Source organism: Pelodiscus sinensis, chromosome 21, assembly GCF_049634645.1.
Source record: "Pelodiscus sinensis isolate JC-2024 chromosome 21, ASM4963464v1, whole genome shotgun sequence".
NCBI classification, from domain to species: Eukaryota; Metazoa; Chordata; order Testudines; family Trionychidae; genus Pelodiscus; species Pelodiscus sinensis.
The window spans coordinates 23,603,587-23,623,145 of NC_134731.1; the positions used below are offsets into that span (position 1 = coordinate 23,603,587).

The window sequence follows — 19,559 nt, forward strand, 5'->3', positions numbered from 1 at the left end:
TTCAGCGCAGGGGTCTTGTGGTGTGGGGGATGCAGGAGTCAGGGTGGGGAGGTGAGAAGGGGCTCAGGGCAAGGATTGGGAAGAGGGGGGAGCTCAAAATCTCTGGCTAGGTGCACTGCCGCAACCCCCACCCTACCAAATAACATTCCCCCTGGCTATTACAGATATTATGGAGACACAGCAGGCTGCCGCCACAAAGGGAACGTTGCATTTGCTGAGGTCTAATCTAGTCAGTAGAGATCTAAATTTTCCCTTTAAACATCCAAAAGCACATTCTGCACTCAGCCTGTAGCTGAACTGCTCCTTACTACAGTCCAAGCTGTCCGTGTACGGCTTCAAGGGCCAGGCTGGGTCACTAACGATCACGATTGGCATTCCCACCTCTTCAATTCTAATTTTCTGGTCTGGGAAAAGAGTTCCAGATTGCCGTTTTCTGAGGTGGCGTGCATTGTGCAGCTTTCCCGACCATGCTACCCTGATGGTTGGTGAAACAGCCCTTGTGATCCAGCAGTGCCTGCAGCATCATCAAGAAATACCCCGGTGAGTAATGTGCTCCTTGACAAGGTGGTTGAGCACCAAGATGCGAAGGTGTGTTCTATCACTCTACCATGGTTAGGGAACCCCATCATGACAAAGTCCTCCACTGTGGCATCCTCATTTCTCAGAGTCGCTGCCCTCTGTAGCAAAATGGTATTGATTGCTTTGGCTACTTACATCTCAGCCACCCCTACTGTAGATTTCCCCCCTCCAAATTGTTTTCCCAGTGAACGGTAGCTGTCTGGCATTGCACGTTTCCACAGGGCAATTGCCAATCACTTCTCCACTGTCAGAGCCAATCTTCAGGGAGATTAGAAAGCAATTCACAAAGTTCCACAAAAGTGGTCTTGTGCATTCGGAAGTTTTGCAGCCACTGCTGATCGTCCTGTACCTGCAGCACTACACGATCCCACCAGTCTGTGCTTGTCTGACGGTGCTAGATCCAGTGTTCTACTGTTTCCAGAGGATCAAATGCCGGCGGTGTTTCCAATTCACTTAACTCAAGGGCTGGCCTGAATTGTGTTTCCATGGCATCCCAAGATTTGTCCTCTTGCTGGAGTGCCGTGCATTTGCTCTTGCCAGACTCCACCATTAGGTGCACCAAGGTTGACTTCCTCATCACAATGCTTTGATATGTAACAGGATTCATGAGGGGGGGGGGGGTCTATGGTGTCTGCATTGGTAAACAGGGCCAAAAAAAGGTTCAAAAAAGATCATTTCCTGTTGATCAAGCAAAGGGGGAGGAAGTAGATGAGCGCATTACGAGACACTGATGACATGAACTCAGAACCACCCACTGTACCATTATGTTCCCAGAATGCATCAGGAGCATAACCCAGAATGCAAAGTGACAGAGGCACTGTGGGATAGCTACCCACAGTGCATTGCTCTCAAAGTCAATATCAGTCTCCTTACTGGGAATCTGCTGCTTTGAATTACGTTGAATTCCCCCACACAGTGGGGATATGGACCTTTGACTTTACAGAATTAGGCATTAAGAAATCAGTCTTAATAAATTCAACCTTATCTCATAGGGTACACTTGCTCCCTAGTTCAAGCTAGGGATGCAAATGTAGTCGACCGAAATTGCTAATGAAGTGGGGATTTAAATATCCTGCACTTCATTAGCAAAATCTCATCCCATACTTTGAGGAGTAACGTTAGTTTGAACCAAGGGGTTTGATTCGAACTAATACATCCCGGATCACACTTCCTGGTTCTAATCAGCTGGCGAGCGGAATAACACGCGGGCGAGATTGTATAACACGGGCCACAGACCTTCAACCAGTTATTCCTATTTCTACTCCATAATTTAAGCATATCCAATATAAAAACACTCCATTTTGACTTAGATATCAAGTGATGGAGAATCCCCATAGCCCCAGGATAGTTGTTCCAATCGTTTACTACCTGTTAAAATAATGCCCTTAATTTCTAGGTGCAATCCTAATGTCCTATAGATTTTTACTCTAAAAGCTACAGTAGTGACAGGCCCCTTCCAAAAGTGCAATAGTCAAAACATCACCAGTGCTGATCAAAAGGCAATATCTATGGCATAAGAACAGAAAAATCTGGTGCAAAATGATTGCACGGTTCTTTCCCCGATTGTTTCAAATGCCCCAGGAGATCATTGGATTCTTGGCAATGTAATATCTACATTTCTCAGTTCCTGTAGGGACTTCCACATAAGTAAAACTCTTCTGCTAGGTAGTGCCAGCAGCAGTGAGGGCTGAGTTCAAGAGCTAGGAGTTCCTCTCCATCCATCCAACATAGAACTGGTTCAAGCCAGTAACATGGGAAATTCACAGACCACCCCTGGTGCCTCTGAGAAGCAATGCAAGCACGGAGTCTGAGTGTCGCAATGACATTTTTAATAAAAGGGAGGGAAGTAACTTGCCATTCATTTGGGAAAACACCACAGAGATCATAAACCGCGAGTCAAAGTCCCACCCGACATAGGCAGGGTCCCTTTCTTCTTGAGTTCTGAAGTCCAACAACCTGAGCGTTCCCTTTACACGTCCAACTCTTCTGTGCATCCCACTCACAGTTGTTGCCCTTGGTCAGTGCAACTCAGAGTTCAGAGGTGCCACCTGCCCTGAGTGGGGGTGGGAGATAAAGAAGCTTCTTACTCATCTCATCCACCTACCTGGCTGCCCTCTGCCATGACTCTGCTGGTCACTCGTCACATCTTTCCACCACCACCCTCCTGGCAGCCAGTCACCATCTGCTGCCACCCCATGACTTCTGCCCATCAGCCTCAAGGGATTTCAGCTCCTATTAAGTCAGTTTTCTCCAAATTTCAATTGTGTTGATGTACCCCCAGACTTCTCTTGGGTGTCCCTAAGGGTTGAGGGGCACTGCCCTGGGCCACTCTGGGATCTACCCCCCTGCCTTTGGGGAGTCCCTTATCCTGTCTTCCTGATGCAGGAGCCTGAGGCAGCCTATATTGGCTATCCAGCTGCTCCCAGGACTTGAACCCACACCACACTGTTCTCTCCAGGTGAATGTGCTATACCCTAGAGTAGATAGAAGGGTAGAAGAAACACAGCTCTAACACAATTAACGTAAGATGCCTATTTAGCTCTATTCTTTCAACAGTGTGGGGAACAGGTCAAACCAGTCCAGGCAGGGGAGGGTATGTAGCTTCCTAAGCAGAATAACTTTCCCTCGCCCTTTCTGTCTCATAGTGCTCTGAGTCGAGCCCCTACTTAGTTAGGTTCTTTCTGCTAACTTGTGAGCCTTTCCCTTTGGAACAATTTAGCACAGTCCCACTTTTTTTGTATACCCACAAAATTACAAACATTAGTACCATATTTTAGCTGTTCCTGCATTTAATACAAACGTAGCGGGTGGTAGGTCACCAATTAAGTTGATTTACAATGAACAAAATACCACTCCATCGGCTGACTAACACATCTAAGCAAAGCAGAGACAAAGTGTATTTACATAGTGCAGCAAAGTTCTGGCCATGCCCCATGGGCCTTGTGCTACTAGGGGATAATATTAGCCTCAGACTCACTGTGGTCCTACCCACAACCCCTTTCTCCTTACAGGAGGCAAGGTCCACAGCTTAGTGACTCAAACTCAGCACATGCTAGTCCATGGTTTTGGGGTGAAAACTCCTTGATAGTCCTGGTCTCCCTTCTTGGGACAGGCTCTGTGTTGGTGTGGGGGAATGTACAAGGGTGGTCCTTCGCCCCCCCCCCCCCCCCCCCCATGTACATCCTTCAGTTCAGCAGGGTGTCCCAAATAAACAAGTTCCAGTCTCACCAAGCCCCCTGGTCTAGCATGCGTGTCTAAATTTGGGCTTACCGCCCCTTTCTGGCCTCCGGATCGTGGGATCCAGGGTACAGGAGCCCTGGCCCACCCTCTCTCAAGGGCCCCAAGGACAGGCTCTAGTAGCGTCCTGTCCAGCTGGTGGGGTTGATACCCGAAACTCACCAGCCCACCGGCACATCCTCAAATGCCCTGCCCTGGGCTGCTTCCTACCCCGCTGACTGCCGCCGCGTTCCTATCCTTCCTCTCCAGCCTCTCCTCCACCTCTCCAGGTTCCTCTCCTTCCTTCCTCCTCCTCCTCTCACTCCCCCGGCTCTCCCTTTTAATCCCCTCCTGGAGTCGCTCTCCCTGACGTCACCCGCTGACCCTGGGGTTGGGGACATCCTGACACCCCTGAGATAGCCCGGAGCGTGGGGTTCCCCCCGGCGTCTGAGCCCGCGCCCATCAGCTGGGCTGCAGCCGCCAAACAGCATGCGCAAGGGCCCGCCCACCAGCCCCGCAGCGAGGAGCGCACACGCCACAGCACGGGGCCACTCCAACTCATCACCAGGAAGGTTTGGGGGGAACCTGGACCCACCCATTATTCTGGGTTCTGGCCCAGGGACCCTAAAGTAGCAGTGACAGTTAAGGTTATTTTTCCTTCCAACTTGGCAGCTTTTTCCCTGGGCCACTTCCTCAAACAATCCCTCCAAAATGTCTTCCTCTGCTAACCAGCTTTCAACTCACACACAGCGTCTTGTTCCTCCCTCTTCTCCTTCTGGTCCATCACTCTTTGTCTTCCCCCCTCGCCTTACCTTGGGGAGGCCTTTTAAAGCAACTCCACTGGCTGTAATTGGCTGCAGATGTCGAGTGACTTGCCTGAGGGAGCAATCTAGTTAATTAGTCCCATGTGTTTTCCTGCCTTCGTTTTATTGCAGCAGGCTCTAGTAGTTTACTCTGGAAAGAGAAAACCACTTATCCAGTGCCCTGTATACCTGCCTCCACCAGAGCATGGTAGGCTGCTGGCTTAGGTCTGTCACATAGACACACCAGAGTCTCTGCCTCCTTCCAGCTAACTGTAAGAAAAGCATTCCTTCAGCTCCTGCTCACATCAGTTTTAGTACATTCACTCTTCTTGGTCCTGCCTTGAGGGCGGGGGGCTGGACTCGATGACCTCTCGAGGTCCCTTCCAGTCCTATGATTCTATGAATTCTGCAGGTCCTTTTATACATACGAATTCTTAAGAAACTGCCTTTAAAACTTCAGGAGAATTGTAGCAGATGTTACAGTGTCTTAATCTCAAATGTGTTTTTCCATAAACGGGGGTTACTTTTCAGACTCCCCAAAAATTCTATGTTTCCATTGTTAATTGCGATGTAAAATATTTACCCAGAGCTATTGTACAAAAACAGTAGTTATTGCATATTCAGTATCTGCCCACCATCATATTTTCAACATGGCATGGTCCAGAAAAATGAGTGAAACCCCAAGAGTAATGTTTTGCATCAAAAAAAATTAATGATCAGGAGACCAGCTGAGAGTTATTGAGCTGAGTGTACAGTACTGGAAAGCAAGCCAAAATATTTTAAACATTGAGGAACTGGCTGAAATCCATGGATTATTTTAAAGTTTATTGAATATATAGGTGCATCTACACTGCAGGGCTTAACTCGAAATAAGCTACACAAACTGAGCTAAGTTAATTGCGTATCTTATTTCGAAATAGCTTATTCTGACACAGGAAGCGTCTACACAGCACTTATTTTGGAATAGAGCACTCTTCCTCTGACTTCCCTTATTCCTCGTACAATAAGGTCACAGGGGTCGGAGTAAAAAGTCCTCCAGCTTGACAGTATTTTGACGCTATTTCGAAGTAACTGCCTGCTGTGTAGATTCGGATTAAGTTATTTCAGAATAGCGCTAGTTATTTCGAAACAGTGTTGCAGGGTAGACGAACGCTATGTTGTTTATTTCTACTTAGCACATTAAGAAGTGTACTTCGTAAAAGCAATTTAGTCTTAGGAGACCTTGTTCTGTCTGTCTGCTGTTTTGTCATGCACCGTTTGTTTCTTACCAGCCACGAACCTAATATAAACCCAATAAGATGTTCGGACATCAATGTATCATTGATAATCATTCATCTCCTGGATACTGCATTTAGCAATGGAACAGAGAATTGTAACAGATTTTCTAGTATGTTCCTTCCCTTTCAAACACTTGAATTTATACATCCAAGCATCTAGTTATAATTTACTGGCGCATTTGTTGCTTCTACAAGTACAGGTTTAGCCTGAAGCAAAAACAATGACTAATAGCTGTGATGGTACATTCCAATTAGTCACCACAAAATACCGCTGCACTTAACACTTGGTACTTAGGTTTCAGTTAATTCAAATGGGAAATATTAACATCACATGTTACCAGGAAGGGGGGGGGGGGGGAAGACATTTTCTGATGATTGCAGGAAAGGTTTGCAGTTATATCATAGAGAACAATTCACTTTTCCGTATGTATCAGATAGTCGTGAAAAAGCAGGTAATCTTAGAATCATAGAGTCCCAGGGCTGGAAGAGACCTCAGCTGTCATCGAGTCCAGCCCCCTGCCCAAAGCAGGACCAACCCCAAGTAAGTCATCCCAGCCAGGGCTTTGTCAAGCCGAGACTTAAACACCTCTAGGGATGGAGATTCCACCCCCTCCCTAGGGAACCCATTCCAGCACTCCACCATCCTCCTAGTGAAACGGTTTTTCCTAATATCCAACCTAGACCTCCCCCAATGTAACTTGAAACCATTGCTCCTTATTCTGTCATCCATCATTACTGAGAACAGCCTCTCTCCATCCTCTTTGGAACCTCCCTTCAGATAGTTGAAGGCTGCTATCAAATCCCCCCTCACTCTTCTCTTCTGCAGACTAAACAAACCCAAATCCCTCAGCTTCTCCTCATAGGTCATGGGCTCCAGCCCCCTAATCAGTTTGGTTGCCCTCCTCTGGATCCTCGCCAATGTGTCCACATCCTTTCTATATTGGGGGGGCCCAGAATTGCACGCAATACTCCAGATGTGGCTTCACCAGTGCAAAATAAAGGGGAATAATCACTTCTCCTCCTAATACACCCTAATGTCATTCGCCTTCTTGGCTACAAGGGCACACTTGTCTTCCAGACAAGAAAAAAATCTTAAACCACCCATGGTCCTGCAGCACCTTGGAGATAAACAAAAAACATAGATAATGTCATGAGCTTTCCAGACAAGCGATGAGTATGTGGAACACTGAAATCACCTGGGAGGCTGAAGAACTGGGATGCAAAGATTCTATTCCTTTTCCTTGGCTGGCATAGGAAACGCCAGTTTCTCAGCCAACCCTCAGCTAGCAGGGTTGAACCTCACCTGCAAAACATGGTGGCTATGTCTACACTCGCGGCTTCTTCTGCAAATAATATGCAAATGAGGCTAAGCGTGGAATATCGCCGAGCCTCATTTGCATACCTAATGAGCCACCATTTTTTTCAGAAGACGCTCTTGCGCAAGAAGGAGCGTCTACACTGCCCCTTCTTGCGCAAGAAAAACCCTCTTGCGCAATGCCGTTACACCTATTACTTTTCAGGAAGAACGGCATCGCGCAAGAGGGTTTTTCTTGTGGAAGAAGGGGCAGAGTAGACGCTCCTTCTTGCGTAAGAGCCTCTTCTGAAAAAAATGGTGGCTCATTAGGTATGCAAATGAGGATCCGCAATATTCCACACTTAGCCTCATTTGCATATTACTTGCGCAAGAAGCCGCAAGTGTAGACATCGCCGGTGTGTTTGACAGTGTGGGGGGTATTCAAATGCTTGGCTTCAAGAGCTCACACACCGAGAGAAAGCTAATGCCTGGCAGCATGCTGAACGGCCCTGAAAGAGTTAACTAGAAGTCTCATAACACCCCAAAGCAGTTGCAGTTCTGTACCACTTCCAGTTTATTATTAATGGCAAGTCCCTGTGCTCTTTGGGCCTACCGACAAGACGACAACATGACAGAGAACAAACTGCAATCAAAAGCCATAAATCAAAATTAAGACAAATGCAATAGCTTGGGCCTGCCTGTGTAGGGCTGAGGTAACATAAGGTATTTAGCAATTAAAAATTCAAAAGATGTATAAAACCACTCTCACCCACACAGGGGCAGGATTAATATGTTCTTACAAATAGATGTATGAATCTTGGAAGTAACGTCTGGATCACTGGCTTTATCATGCTAAGGGGCTTTCTCTTGAACTACCAAAGCAAATCCCTAGAACAGTTTCCATAACCCCTTCCATTAGTCTAACTGGTGCAATAATCACACAGACTTTTTTATTTAATTTCAAATCTGACTGGAATGTGTTGAGTTCAAGATACTGCTCAGCCAGTTTTAACCCTATGATTCTAAGAACTCAAATTCCATCCTGTTTAGGTGCTTGAGCAGGAAGTAGAGAGGACAGAAATAGCTGCTCATTCCAAAAAAAGCTATCTTTGTTCATTAAAACGCACGTTGACTTACTCTCTTCCTGAATATATTATCCTAAATCTGAATGTAAATGAGAACTGCATAAATAGAATTGGGCATAAACTGACATTAGGCTGGTAATAGTTTTGCAGGGGGGGAGCAAAGGGGGAGTTGTTGTTAAAGGAGTTAAAGTCTAACATCTGTTTTTAATTCTACCAGCTTTTCTGTTGTTGTTGTTGTTCATTCCTACCGGCTTTCAAGACATAATTCAACACTGCTAATTAAAGCTGACAAGTTTTGTTCATTGTGATGCTTTCTTATATCCCTGCAAGCCACTTTCTCTTGTCATGGCTGTCATTGGAGGTGACATGGCTTCTTGACAGAGGGGTGACATGGAGCTCGAGTCCTGCCAGAAAACATTGGAAGAGTTTCACCTTGCCCCCCGTCAGGGAAAAGCGATGGAGGTTAGTGACCACTGTGCTGCCTTCAAGCCTTCCCCTCCAGTCTGAATCCGAGTCCAGCGATTTCCTGCCATAGCTAAAAATACAAATCCGTGGCGACCGCACTGAACACATCCACTGATCACGACTGCAATGTCTGCTCAATAGCAACTCTCCAGTTATACATGAGATATGCAACCACATTTTCGAGTTCCACAGTAACCAGCCTACAGTAGTACCCTAAGGAAAGTTGCAACTCACAGCTACGTAAAACAGCATGAAGTCAGCTCAGTGGAGTAACTGTGCTCACGCCTGTACACACGTGTATTTGCCAGATCATGGCGTGGCATAACTGAAGTAAAATGGAATACTACATGAAATAAAGACTACGTCTACACTACAGGCTCCTTTCGAAAGAAGGTTTTTTAGGAAGAGATCTTCCGAAAAAAATTCTTCTGAAAGAGCGCGTCCACACACAAAAGTGCATCAAAAAAGCGATCTCCTTTTGCGAAAGAGAGCGTCCAGGCTGATTGGGTGCTCTTTCGCATAAAAGGCCACCTGGAACCACTTCCACCAGAGCTTTAGGTCACCAGTTGCTTCCGAGTGCTGGTGCCGGAGCCTTGCAGAGACACGCGCTTAAAGGGACCCCCCTGGACATCTGTTTCTCTGCTTCTGCTGCCTGCTTGCTACCTCATAGAATCATAGAACCATAAAGCTGGAAGAGACCTCAGAAGGCCATCAAGTCCAGCCCCCTGCTCTAGGCAGGACCAATCCCAACTAAATCAACCCAGCCAGGGCTTTGTCAAGCCAAGACTTAAACACGTCTAGGGATGGAGACTCCGCTACTTCCCTAGGGAATCCATTCCAGTGCTTCACCACTCTCCTAGGGAAATAATTTTTCCTATTAGCCAATGACTTCCAGGGACAGCAAAGTTCTGGCAGTGTCTGCTGTGGTTGCCCCACTTTTTTGAGCTGCCCCTGGGCATGCGATGGCTCCACACGGCCAGGCTGCCGTTTCTGCAGCACTTTGTGCCAGCTGCCTTCCTGATCCTGCATGACGTGGACCCCGAGCTTGTTCTAGGGACCCTCTTGTGGCTACAGGAGCTACACTCTGGCAACCCCCCCCCACCACACACACACACAGTGGAGAGGCATTTTTGGAGCTGGACACCAGATCCGACTGGTGGGACCGGCTGGTCATGGAGCGGCGAGACGACCAGCAGTGGCTTATTTCCATCCAGAGGGGACCTGGAAAAGAGAGACCCTCGAGAAACGGGGGTTGGGAGCTGTGGGAGGTAGAGTGGGGTTGGGGGAAAGCCCCGTTCCTGAGAGGGTTGTGCCATCCTGCCCTCACACAGCCCTCCCGAACTGCGCTGGAGCCATAGATGGGACCCACATACCCATCCGCTCACCTGAGCATCAAGCAGCCAAGTATATTAATAGGAAGGGCTATTTCCCCGTGGTGCTGCAAGCTCTGGTCGACCACCATAGACAGTTCACGGATATTTTTGTCGGGTGGCCAACCAGGGCATACGATGCCTGGATTTTTCTCAACGAGAGCCTCTACGGAAAGCTGGAGGCAGGCACATTATTCCCCCACTGGGAGTTTGCGATTGGGGACGTGCAGATGCCATTGTGCATCGTGGGGAACGCAGCCTACCCCCAATGCCAGGGGGCAAATGATGCTGTACACCGGACACCTGGACCCCAGCAGGTTGTATCTTATAATAAAGGTATATTTTGTATATTACATAAAGAGCATCCATAACCATTGGGATGCTTTAAAGAAGTAACAATGGGCACGTCTACACTGGGGATTTAATTCAAAATAACTCCCCTTATTTCGAAATAACAAGGCAAGCGTCACACTACCAAGCCTGTTATTTCAAAATAATGGGCTTGTTATTTCAAAATAACTACTCCTGCTTAGGAAGAGGAATAAGCTTATTTCAAAATGGTTTTTTCAGGAGTTATTTTGAAATAACCTGGTAGCGTAGAAATAGCCAATGGCTAAATACATGAAATAATATGAAAGTGACTGCTAATTGGAATCCCACCTTTTTAGAAACAAATAAAACTGTATAAAGACCACACTTATAGCTCAGTGCACAAAACTAGTGTGGGAGCTATGCAAATCTGGCTTTCACGCAGGAAAGGTGAAATGCCTATATGTGAAAAGTTCACGTGTGATCTCTGAAAGGAGCCTACAACAGGAAAAGTTTCAATTTTATTGGGGAAGGGAGAGTAGATCATTTCAGGTTCAACCAAAACAGTTCACCTTTTCTGTGCTGGAGAATTCTTAGTGCTTGTCAGTAAAAGGGCACATGAATTGTTTAGAACATAATGCAACCTGAATAAAAGGGTTGCTACAAACTCCCTCAGTCATCAAAACAAATACCTTTCCCCACATTAACAGCACATATTTAGATAGCAATGTTTAAGTGACATTTTTCACACAAATAATTTCATTTGCTGAACAATAGAGTTTCAGGGTGACTGAAATGATTCCTGAATTCTGGTTGAAGTCAGCACCGTTCCAAAAATGAAAAAAAAAATGGAAAAAAGTCTAAATGAAACATTTCAACTTACATTTTCGAATGAAATGTAATTTCTAAATTATCTCAATTTTAAATGTGAATAAAATTCTCCTTCCCCCCTCCACACACACACACAAAATGAAATTAAGTTAAATGGAAAGAATTTAAAAAATAAGTCTCTAGGTGACCCTAGATAGATAGATAGATAGATAGATAGATAGATAGATAGATAGATAGATAGATAGATAGATAGATAGATAGATAGATAGATAGATTTTGTAGTTTGCCCTCCCCCATTGAAACACCAATTCAAGACATAAGAGTATCATTTTGGATGTGGTTTGTCCATAACAGAAGCCACCAACGGGTCCATTTTCTATTAATGACAGCACAATTATTTTGCATTTGTCTCCTGCTTTCCATCACCATTTCTAGTGCCACTGGTGCCACTTTTCCATAGTAACTGAGCTGAAGGGTAAAGTTATTTTTGCAGCTGCCACTTCTTCCTTCTCCTGAAAATGAGAAAAGAAAAGCTCCTTCCTTTTTCTTTGCTTCCTCACACTGATAGCCTGATTTTTGTACAGTCTTCTGTGGCCCCAGGACTAAGAGATGTCATTACCTATTAATGTTACATTCCTTAGGTCCACAGGCGAAAAAAATATAAGATGACTTTTTTTAAAAAAAAAGTACATTACTCTGCCACTTTTAGACACTGGGAGGCTCTGAATTATTTTTTCATAAGAAGAGTTTTAGTGCCCCTGTAAAAGCCTTACTTTACTTTTAAGGACTGTAAATTATCAAGAGATTTTTTGTGGGCTTCTATTTTATTCTCTCCCTTCCTTGCTAGTGCAGCTCAGGACAACTCTAAGCAGCCCTCAAGCAAAGGCAATGAATAAAGGCCGACATGGTGACCTCACAGGGAAAGTACATGAAGAGCAACTGGCCATTGCTTAAGGAGCAAAAGGGGGCTTTCCAACCTCCCTGAGAGCAGATACCTATCGCCTATCAGCCAGCCCCAATGAACACAGCTTGGTGAGAGGCATTCCTCAAAGCGTAACCTCAGGAGCCATAGTACAATGCACTGCAAATGGACAGTGTGGTGTTCTGAAGACAAATAAGAGATAGGACAGTTGTGATTAGAGTCCTACAGGTTTTGTGTTACTGCTCATTAATACAAGAGTGTTACAACTGAGGTAGAATCCCTCAGAGTATGTCTACACAGCAAAATTATTTCAAAATAACAGCAGTTATTTTGAAATACCTTCCCTAGCATCTACACAGCCATTCCGTTATTTCTAAATTAATTTGAAATAGCGGAGGGCTTATTTTGAAGTTGGTAAACCCGATTCCACAAGGAATAGTGCCAATTTCAAAATTGCTATTTCGAAATAAGCACTGTGTAGATGCTTATTTCAAAATAGGGGGCCTCCAGCCCTTCCCAGGGTGCCCTGCTGGCTGCCCTGGCCACATGGTAACGTCTGACCTGATGCCCTGCCCAAACTGGTTCCAACCAGCCTTAAATGCGATTCAACATCCACTCAGGGAGGGCACGCTATTTTGAAATGCATTTTGTGTGTAGATGCGTTATTTCGAAATAAGATATTTCGAATAAACTATTTCAAAATTAGATATTTTGAAATAATGCTGTAGTGTAGGCATACCCTCAAAGAACAGAGATCTGTCTTGAAGATTTAAAATGCCTCAACTTTACTGTAACTGGAATGTGGCTTTCAAAAAAACTATTCAATCTGCAGCTAGCAACAGAACACCAGCAAAGTGCATTTTTGTTCTGGCAGTGCTTCAGGGATGCAATTGCTCTTCATTTCCTGCCTTAAATGTTGAGCTGCCTCATTTAAATGCATCTTGCGTAGCACCCATGCTCACTTCTGGATCGCTAAGAAATCGGCCCAGTTTGAAAATGTCAGGATCTGGTTAGCAATTCAAATGACCACGGTGGTAATTACGTTTTTTCATGTTCCGGCATGTTGCCCTGCATCAAAACTGACACAAATGCCTGGTTTTATAAGATCACAGTATGGAAATTAACGTCCCAAATGCTATGAAAATGTACTAGTAAGAGATTAATAACTGCTCTTCTAGGAAGAAAGATGGCTCTTTTCAACCCCTATAGCTAAACAGAAGCACCTCTGATAGCATCTCTCCTTGAGGAGAACTGAGTTATAGGATCACTCACAAGGCATAATCATTTCTGTCAGCATCAGTCACAATATCGGAGAGAAGAATGGGGTGGGGTAAAAGAAGCTCCAAAAGAAGAGAATAAAACAGTTCAATTGTATCGATAAGTTCGGAGAGAGAGAGAGAGAGAGAGATTACTGGAAGCGTCTCCTCTAGCTTTTTATTCCCTCTTCCCACTCAGGAAAGGGAAATGTATTTCAAGGGTTTTACTGCGATCGCGCAGTGGAGGAACTCTGTGTTTAGGGAGCGACGCATCCTGACCAATGCACTAGGCTGAACCATCCAAAGTGTCCATGTTTCCTACAGGGTGATCTCTATTGGTCTAGCTACCACCAGCCTCACGAGAAAGACAACATGAGTCAAAATAGATTTATTTACGGTCTCAGGGAAAACTAAGAAGTTAGCATCAATCGATGCATTCCCAACCAGAAAACAATACTCACTTCTTGGTAATCCTCGTCCAGGGGTGATCCGTGACTTAAGGCCGACTCAGCCGTCACCTACAGCACCGCTTTCAACGGCAGCCAATGATGACATCACTCCATTGATGGCCATGCAGGCGGGGGCGTCAGCTGCCGCAGCCCGCCTCAGACCACTCCTGTCCTCATCTCCCACAATGTGTCAGCCTGGGTTCCTCCAGCACGGCATTGGGTCATTGAAATATTCTCAGCAATGATTTGGTAATGTATTGACTTCCAAACGATGCGCAAATCTATAAACTAAAAGATGGCTACAAGGAGAGTGGCTATCTGAATAGGATGTGGTTATTTGGAGCATTTATTGTCCTGACTGTGTGGAAAATGAAGCAGAAGAATTCAGAGACACCTAGAATCCATTTCTGAAAGGAGGGAGGGAAAACTCAGATTAATTCTTCAAAACAAGGGAGAGAAGTACATTTGCCCTTATCTAGTACATTTGTTTTAAAGAAGCTGGAATTCTGCATTCTCTTTTGCTGTTTATATGGAGACGTGGAAATTATTTAAGCATGCAATTATTTGTCAAACTTGAGGCTATATCTACACTGCGGGGTTAACTCCACCACGTCCAAGGAACGCGTTTGCTCTTCCGCTTTTTTTTGCGGAAGACCAAACGTGCTATTTCAGGGAGCCCTATATACCTCGTTCCACGAGGAATAAGAGCTTCGCTGAAAGAAGAGGCTTTTCCACCATTTGGCTCCTTCTAGACTGGGCCACATGGCGGAAAAGCCTCTTCCGGAAAAGCAATCGGAAAAAGCTATGCAAATTGTGGAGGACAATTTGCGTAGCTTTTTCTGACCCAAGGACTGTAGTGTAGACCTAGTCTAAGGGATAGAGCCTCCTAAAATTATAAAACAAGGGGAATGTCCATTATAATTTACTGAACAGTGTTGATTGAATTATTTATTGTTGTTAGTGGCTGAACTGTCACACTGACTTCCATAAAAAAAAATGATTTCCCCACTGCAGTCCTCATAAGGTAGATTAAACATGAGGTACACCAGCATGTAAGGATCAGTGATTCACAGCTGGCTTCTTTGATGGTAATCTTCTGAAAGTTCTACCTCAGACAAGGCACAGAAGAAGTAGTGCAGAAAAAGCAAAGCTATTAGGAATTAGACACAGCATCTGAAAATTCATGTTTAAATGGATGATTTCACACAGGTTAAAATTAAATTACCTTATAAAAGGGGTGGGCAAATACTGGCTTGCAGCCTAGATCCAGCCCGCCAGGGTTAGCCCCTGGTGGGCTGCCATTGCGATATCTACCTGTGCCTCTGCAGGGACGGGTGCCTGCAGCCCCTGTTGGCCATGGATCACCATTCCCAGCCAATGGGAGCTGTGGGAAACAGGGTCCCAGTCTGTGCTGCTTCCTGCAGCTCCTATTGGCAGGGAAAGGAAATTTGCTGCCAATGGGAGCTGCAATTGCTAGTACCTGTGGAGGGGCAGGTTGGGATTAGTTGGGATTGGTCCTGCCTTGGGCAGGGGGCTGGACTTGATGACCTTCTGAGGTCTCTTCCAGCCCTAGGATTCTAAATATAGGAGCGGCTTGACAGGGGCTAACCCTGGGGCACCGCCTCCATTTTATTGTCCACCTCTGCCTTATAAGCACATTCAAATAGGCATGCAAGAGTGATTGCAAAGGGGTTTTCAGACTGCTCAGAAAAGGCCTGATTGAGGTCACTTGCACCAGTTTCCTTTAAGTGCGCAGACTGCACTGGGCTATACATTCAAAAGGGTATTTCCAATAGGCACAGTATTCTTCACTTCTGACCCTAAACTAATACACATTGGCTGTGTCTACACTGGCAGCTTCTTGCGCAAGAACTCTTCCAGAAGAGAGCATCTACACTGGCATGTGCTTTTGCGCAAGAGTATCCATGCCAGTGTAGACGCTCTCTTGCGCAAGAAAGCTCTGATGGCCATTTTAACCATAGGGCTTTCTTGCGCAAGAAATTCATGTTGCCGGTCTACACTAGCATCTTGCACAAGAACAGTTGTGCAAAAGGGCTTATTCCTGAGCGGGAGCATCAGAGTTCTGGTGCGAGAAGCCCTGATTTCATACATTAGAACGTCAGTTTACTTGCACAAGAACACGTGGCCAGTGTAGACAGGCAGCAAGTTTTTGCGCAAGAGCGGACACTTTTGCGCAAGATCGTGCCAGTGTAGACACAGCCATTGACTGCTGAGTCCCCACTCCAGAGACGGCTCAAAAGAGACACGGCAGAGTTTGTAGCAAGCCTCACAGTCTTCTCAGTTTTTATCACCAAGCCAGTCGTTAGGTAGAATTTAGATTAAGACCGAGAACTGTGATTTGGCATGCTTGACTAGAAAGGGAAACTAACCCTTGACTTACAAGAGTCTCTTCTGCTTCAAAGGACTTTAATGCAAGCAAATGCCCCCTGAAATCAAGTAAGGACCCTCACACTGTACCAAGTTCAGTAAGGAATGCTGACACGCAAAGTATTTGAAAAACCATTATTGCAGAACTCCAAAAAGAGAAGAAAAAGAGAAGGCTCTGAATAAAAGACGTTTCTATCAAAAGGAAAGAGAGGTGCTCGGGCTTAGACTGAGTGTTTTGAGCTGGGGCCATTTTTTGTTCTGGATTTGTACCGCACCTAGCACAATGGGATCCTTGTCTACATCTGGGCTTCCTACACACTAACACAATACAAACAAACAATAATAATAAAGGTCAAGAGGAAAACGGTGTTCCCACTGGGTGACCATGTTTTAATAATTTACAGCAAGTATAAGGCGTTACGTGCCTGACAATAGTGCAATCAAATCTGAACTCGACTTTTTAAAGCTACAGAGAGCCTGAGCATGTCTGATTAAAATTACACCTGCATTACTGAGATCACAAGTTCTCTCCTTTGAACATTAGCAAATACAGCCTCAGGACATTTCATCAAGCAAAATAATGAGCATATGAGTTCAAAAGGCACGCAACAATAAATGTATTGAATTAATATAGTCCTAGATTTACAGAGGCATTTGAATTTTGCAAGATCCATTGTTGTTCTTGTCACTGATCCATCTACACAGACATAATACTCAGTGCTTTTGAGCTAGTTAACATTAGATTTCTATCCAAGTATTACACAGGCTAAATATCAGAAAACAGCTTTGTTCTTTTAAATACCAGGATTTGCTCTAATTTCAAAATAATAAAAAGTACTTTTGGAATTCAGTCAAACAAGGAAAATTATGGATCCTCCTCATTATGGATTATCTGGATTATTATTAGTCCCTCCCTAGGCAATACGAAAACAAGATAGTCAGCACAACTGGATTGTCATTCCAGATTCTTTCTTCTTCTTCTTAAACCATCGTACTCCGAGTGGAGCATAGGTCATCTACAAGTCTCCTCCACTTCACTGTCTTGAGACACTCTAGAAAGCCAAATTCCAGATTCTTTATGTTATTTTATTTAGCAAGTCGCAACCTCTCGGTCTCAATTTTCTCATATGCAATAAGATAAAATAAATGATGTGCTTGATGCAGGAATAACTGAGGATGTTTTTCGGTCTGTGAGCAGCCTAGAAGTAGATCACAATGGTGATAGCCCAGGTTTCACAGCACCTGTGTCTATTGGGTAGTATTCCTATAGATAGATATATTTTTAAGGCCAAGGTGTCCATGGGAAGTATTTTAATTGTCATTAGTGTTCTGCAAGCATCTCCACTTCTCTGTATGCCCGCTCTACTCTCTCCCTGAAGACAGAATTCTACCCCCTCACACGCATTCAGTCTCTAGTTCTTCCACTTCTTGTAAAAAAAAAACCTACAGTGCACACACAAATTATACGAAGCACTACAATGAAAGACCGAGCCTTGATTTTTAAAGAAGCCCTTTGGAAACTCGAGCTCAGAACATTTCACTGTGTTGCTATTAGTCCGTGTACAGCAGCAGCTAAATTCCTAGCAATGGGCTTGTCCCAGGAAAATAGTGTGTACATGGCACACGCTTTGATAGGAATAAAATGGCACTTTCCTGGCAGGAAGCCTGACTAGCCTCTCCCCTCAGGAGGAATTTATGTCAACAGAAACTTTGGCCTTGTGCAGTATGCTCAGTCAGGCATTAGCTCTGGTGCCATGTCCATCTCATGGTCTTTCCAATTAGAATGGGCTAACATTTTTGCAATTCATTCCTTTTTTTCCTGCTGAGACGCAGCCTTTAAAATAGTCACAGATGTCATTTTATCCTTCAATGTTCAGTCTTTCCCACATCACTGAAATGAAAAATGCAGTCTTTTTAGTGTACTGATTTCCAGTAATTTCCCAAGGCACTTCTTTTTTCTGTGATAACATGGGAGAACAAATGAAAATAGAGGAAGGAAGGAAATAAAGGGGGGGGGGGGGAATGAAACCAAAAATGGTCAATACAATGTTTTGCATACCCTTGGAGTAAATGAAAAATCCTTGGGATTCTTCAAACATTTGAGTTAAGCACCTAAGAGCCCAGCTGAATTGGGCCTTTAGAGTGTAGTTATCACAGGCTGCTGCCTCGTCCTGTCAATCTCAATGACTGTAAAACTGACAATCCACTGTACAGGACAGTGCTTCTTCTGCTGAACTTGATTAATAGCTCCAGACAAAATGGATGGAGTAGGCACATCCATCTTCTTATGTAGACGGTGATATTTAGACCAAGAGTAAGAGGTCAGCCCAGCAGAATTTCTACACTGCACATTATGCTCTCTCACAATAGATTTCACTGTTTTCCAAGATCTGTACCTCAATTTCTCAGCTTTTCTTCAGCACCTTTTTTTGTAAACATACCGTGGAAAACTTGAACCAGTTAAATTATTCATAAGTAGTCATTTTTGAGTGTAAAGCCAATAGATCCAGGTCAACAGCAAGTAGGACTGAACCTATGACCTTAGGGGCTAAAGCCATGAGCCAAAAAAACATGAGCTAAAACACAATTTATTCTCAACGAATGCTGTAAAGCAGACTTCATTCTGCCTTATCAGTGACCTCAGTGCCTCTGGGTTACATATGTACGATGAAAGGCTGTTTTCTAATGCAGACTCTCACACGGGCTGAATTAAGGTTGCATAATAATGTTTATTCTGACATATTGCAGTTTGAGAGCACTGGATTCTGCAACCTTTTAATCTGTTTTAATCCTTCATTTTGTATTCCCTGCTATTGAGTGATTTAATTTGTTGGTGCGCGGAACCTTAAGTAACAGTAAACAACTTTTTGCATGTATGTGTATGTGTAATTTAGTTAGATTTTACTTGGAAAATAAAACTCAAAACAGCACAAGACCTCAAGAGAGCATGGGGCTGTCCCAACTCTGCCACAGAATGACTCTGTGACCTTGTGCTCGTCACTTAGTCTTCCTGTGCCTCCAGTGTCCAATTTGTCAAGCGTGGATACTTTTATTTCCTCTCCCACACCCGTTGTCTCAGACTGCTGTGTAGACTGTAAACTATTTGGGGGAAGGGCTATCTAATCTCAGTCACAGCCTCCAAGCACTGCCATTATAATAAATAAATAGATAATGCAGGAGAATGTGACCCTGACTTCTCTGCAAAGCATGCATGTCCTTGATCAAGCGTGTCTCATGAGGTCAGTGTGCCTCAGAAAACAAACCTAGCAGCTAGTCACTCAACATGCTTTTACTCTACCACATGACCATCAGCAA

General features: G+C 44.6%; 1 long non-coding RNA gene across 2 annotated transcripts in view; it reads right to left on the reverse strand.

Annotated features, from left to right (window-relative positions):
• Positions 1 to 19,559, reverse strand: part of LOC112543555 (uncharacterized) — a 93,384-nt gene that overhangs the window by 19,730 nt on the left and 54,095 nt on the right. Inside the window, exon 4 of one of the 2 annotated variants that reach the window (XR_003086780.2) lies at positions 14,131 to 14,263. The exons of the other annotated variant lie outside the window; for it this stretch is intronic. This is a non-coding gene — a long non-coding RNA (uncharacterized LOC112543555). Of the gene's footprint in view, positions 1 to 14,130; positions 14,264 to 19,559 lie in introns of those variants that run through there. 2 annotated transcript variants of the gene reach the window in all.